The following is a 4625-nucleotide window of genomic DNA, read 5'->3' on the forward strand; positions in this document are numbered from 1 at the left end:
TTATATTGATTTATATATATGTACTGAGATAGGAGTGTCATTGGTAGATACGTCAATTTTCTAAACGTTCGGTGATATCGATGCTTCGGATCAGATTCACTCCGATTGTAGATTTCGATACAGACCAGACCGAAGTTTAGGAATAAGATGTAACGCCACCACGATTGGGAGAGTAGGTGGGAGACCTGTTACATCTTATTCACACCGGGATCCCTAGACTTAGATACGAGTCGAGTTAAAGATTAAGAGTCAGATTGTTTTATCTGTATTCACTAATGTGTCATAATTACTGATTATGTGTTATGGATTGTATTAAACTGCATGACATGCATGTATACATGTTTTATAATGGGATTTATTCTCACCGGAGTTTCCGGCTGTTGTTGTGTCTGTATGTGTGCATAACAACAGGTAGGGCAGGATCTGGGTCGCAACAGAGATGAGAGATGGATATAGCGTGGTGATCACGGGCATAGAAGATATACTAGTAGTTTGTACTTTTGTCATGTACTGTATTTGAGATACTGGTTTGTTGAATATGTACTGGACAAGACATGTATATTATGTTTGTAGAGATAAAATAAATAAAGACCTTGTGCATGTTTATATAGATTTGAATTAATGTTAAAAGCAAAAATTTGACCCACATTTTCTAGCAAAGATCCAACTAATCCCAAAAAGAATCGAGTTAGAGCCCGGGTCCCCACATCAGGTGGTATCAGAGCAGTAGGTTCTGTAGACTGAGATAGAATAGAATGAGCGGGGTAGATCGAGTCTTCTTCCTTGCCTTTGATGTGCTAGCATGATTTATTGCTTTCCTTATTACATGTTGTATTGTTATCTGAATTGATTTACAGCATGTACTTGTAAAGACTGAATCAGAACCGATTCTGGATCAGAGGTATATGATCAGAGGACGGCTGAGACAGATTGTATAGACTGTGTACTAATCTGTTTGATAATCAGATATGCCGCCTAGAAGAATACCACAACCAGCTGCAGGTCAAGTGCCAGAACAAGGTAGTACGTCAGGTACTCAAATGGACGTTACTGCGACACCTATGGAGACGTTATTAAAGAGGTTTCAGTCATTCCATCCCCTGACTTTAAAGAGCACGGAGAATGTAGTGGATTGTGAGAGCTGGTTAGACGATATAGAGATGCTGTTTGAATCTCTTGCCTATACAGATGAACGAAGAGTAAAGTTTATTGGGCATTAGTTACAAGAAGTCGCCAAGAGTTGGTGGCTTACCACGAAACGAGCATTGGAGCATAGAGGTATTGATATTACTTGGAAGGTATTCAAGGATGAATTTTATCAACGTTTCTTTCCAGTCTCCTATCGAAAAGACAAAGGGGCAGAATTTGCCAACTTGAGACAGGGGCAATGGAACATAGAAGAGTATGTTGCCAAGTTTTCTTCCTTGCTTCGATTTGCGCCACACGTGGCAGGAAATGACGAAGCGGTCGCGAACCAGTTCATCAATGGTTTAAACCCTGATATTTTTACTTTGGTGAACACGGGACGACCCAACACCTTTTCTGATGCACTGAACAGAGCGAAATGAGCAGAGGCTGACTTGATTAGGCAGCGAGGAGCTTCGTATAGTGCTCAGAGTCAGAGACAGCCACAGCCCGCCGCACAGTTTCCACCACCTCCTCCTCGATTTGATAGTGGAAGCAGTAGTAGTAGCAAGAAAGATTCTTTGAAAGCTAAAGGCAAGCAGTTCAAGAGATCAGGGAGCAGTTCGTCGAGCTCCAGTGGACCCCGACAGGAAGGTCCTGGTCAGAGTGCAGAGTATGCAGGTGTATACTGTCGTTCTTGTGGAGGCCGACATGCCACAGAGCAGTGTCAGGGAGTGATGGGCAGATGTAACATTTGTAGGCAACAGGGACATTTCGCCAAAGTCTGTCCACAGAGAGGTGCACAGAGATTTCAGGGTGTAGGGTCATCAGCATCAGTGACTCAACCCGAAAGGCAAGCTTCGTCTGTTCATTCCTTCCAGCCGCCGCCTACATAGTCCCAACCGAGAGCCAGAGGTGGCCAGACAGTGAGCCAACCTCCCAGACAACAGGCTCAGTTGTTTGCATTGACGGAGGAGCAGGCCCAAGATGCACCAGACGATGTGATTGCAGGTAACTGTTTTCTTTTTGGTTATCCTGCCTATGTATTGATAGATACAGGTGCATCACATACATTCATATCATAATGTTTTGCATTGAGACATGCATTGCCTGTCGAGTCATTGTCTGCTATAGTGTCTATTACTTCTCCGTTGGGAAGTGGTTTGATATCTGTGACATCAGTTAGACATTGTATACTACAGTTTGAGGGACATGAGATTGATTTAGACTGTGTTTGTGAGACCCCGTAATCTGATTAATGTTAATTAGGTACTTATGAGTCATAGAGCAACTCATAAAGTAATCAAAATTAAAATTGAAATAAGAAAATATAAATAATATATCATGATAAGAGATATGGGTTGCAAAAATAATCTATTAAATTTTAAAAGTAGTCTATTAATTTAAAAATAGTCAATTAAAATTTAAGGGTAAAATGGTAATTTTCATAAGAAATTTACATGTGCAGATCCTTGATTCATGTTAAATTGGTGTTTTTGTCCTTTCATTTCGTAAGCATGCTGTGAGTCTAAGATAGACTCGCAACCACCGCCTTATATTTATTCCATTTTATTGTGTATATATGTCATTTATTTAACAAAAAATAGCAGATAAATAGAGAAAAGTTAGAGGGGACTCGCCGTTTTCCTTTCCTTCATTAAGTATTGTAGAAACATTAAACCAGCAGCATACTATTCACTCTTGGCATAGCTAGTAAGTAATCGAGGTGAGTTCTTGGATTTCTTACTTGAATTGAGAATTTATGTCATAAGTGGAGTTTGCTTGATATGTAGACTCATGTTTATGAGAACGTCAATCTAGTAATTTGTGTAAAATAAATAATTCTTCAGTATCAGTTAGATAATGATATTGAAATTTTATTAAGTTAGTGCTAATGGAGAGTTTTTAATTGTAATACTTGATTTGGGGTGAAACAAAGAATCAAAGTAGTAAAATGAATCAGAATAACATAATATTAAATCTTAAAATAATGAAATAATGAGGTCTTCTTTGGACAAGTTGTGTAATTCGAATTCTGATGGTCTTTTGTGCTAGTAATATTAAAATGATAATTAGTGATAATTGCTTCAACTTAGTTTAACAATTTGAAGAATCATAGAAAATAAATTAGTTTACATATGGATTATCGAATGAGAAACTGAAACAAAAATAAATATATGGAATTGTGTAGATTTCACCCAACATTGAAGATATCAAGTTTGGATAATCAGAAATAAGATATGTTGCGACCAGGTAACATATGACAGGTATCTGTATTATATGATATATTTTTGATTGATTGGATTGAGAATATGTGTCTATATGCCTTACGTGATGACCTGATGTGGCATACATGACATTGTGATTGGAATATCGATGTATAAAATAAATGTTTTGTTAACACACATCGTTTGATGCATACATCGATACATGACATGCACGTTGAGCTATGATCCTTGGATACCCTGATATGATTTGATTGGATTCTGGGGTTTGTGAACACAATGCTATGTTTAGTATTATATGACCCTTAAAAACATAGACATTTGTGGCCCCGATGATTGGATATGAGATTTGGGATTTGATGGCGCTTTGTCGACGCTATCATACGAGTATCCCTTATTGAGGCCGGTGTGCCAGCTCGAGCATTGATTTGATAGCGATTCGTTTGATTCTGACATGTGCTCAGTGGATGGGCATTTGACCTGATACCTCCACGACATACATGCATTGCATACCATATATCATTGTTTAGATATCTGTGGTATATATGATTGGTTGTTCCATACGGAGCTTTGCTCACCCCCAAAGGGGGCTGTTGTTGTCTTTGTGTGTGGATAATGGCAGGTACTCCAGGATATCAGGAGACCGGAGAGGGTACTTCTGGAGGGAGCCACAGTTTGGGCTGAGGTTTTATGTTTATGTCTTGTTCCCTGTATATATGTATATGTATTTATATACCGGGGCATGTCCCGAGGATATGAGTTGTTTGTATATGATTGGTTATGATTTCCTGTGGGCATGTTTATGATGTGAGATTAAATACTGTTTTTAGTATTTAAATTATAGAAGAAATATTTCGGGCTCATTGTAAAGAAATTTTAAACTCGTTTTCCGCTGTAATTAGTTAACCCTAATCAGATTGCATTGTAATAACGATTAGGAGCTAAGGGCCCCACAGTGTTGTACTTGGCTTCTCTGATTTTGATTGCATTGTCGGGATTGACATGTTAACTAAGTACAGAGCCACCGTAGACTGTTTTCACAAGATTGTCAGATTCAGACCTGAAATGACAGAAGAGTGGAAATTCTATGGTAAGGGTTCCAGATCTCGGATTCCTTTAGTATCTGCTTTGACTATGAGTAGATTGCTGCAGAAAGGAGCAGAGGGGTTCCTTATTTACTCTGTAGACCTACAGAAATCGAGCCCGACATTGGCAGATTTGCCAATAGTACGGGAGTTTGCAGATGTATTTTCAGATGAGATCCCAGGGTTACCG

The 4625-nt window shown here is 38.8% G+C and overlaps 1 long non-coding RNA gene across 1 annotated transcript; it reads left to right on the forward strand.

Moving 5' to 3' along the window:
• The first annotated feature begins 2738 nt into the window (after positions 1-2738).
• On the forward strand, positions 2739-4207 carry LOC142520067 (uncharacterized). Its single transcript, XR_012813896.1, has 3 exons — positions 2739-2851; positions 3317-3378; positions 3973-4207. It is a non-coding gene; the product is annotated as an uncharacterized LOC142520067 (long non-coding RNA).
• The last annotated feature ends 418 nt before the right edge of the window (positions 4208-4625 follow it).

The sequence above is a fragment of the Primulina tabacum genome, chromosome 12 (assembly GCF_025594145.1).
Source record: "Primulina tabacum isolate GXHZ01 chromosome 12, ASM2559414v2, whole genome shotgun sequence".
NCBI classification, from domain to species: domain Eukaryota; kingdom Viridiplantae; phylum Streptophyta; class Magnoliopsida; order Lamiales; family Gesneriaceae; genus Primulina; species Primulina tabacum.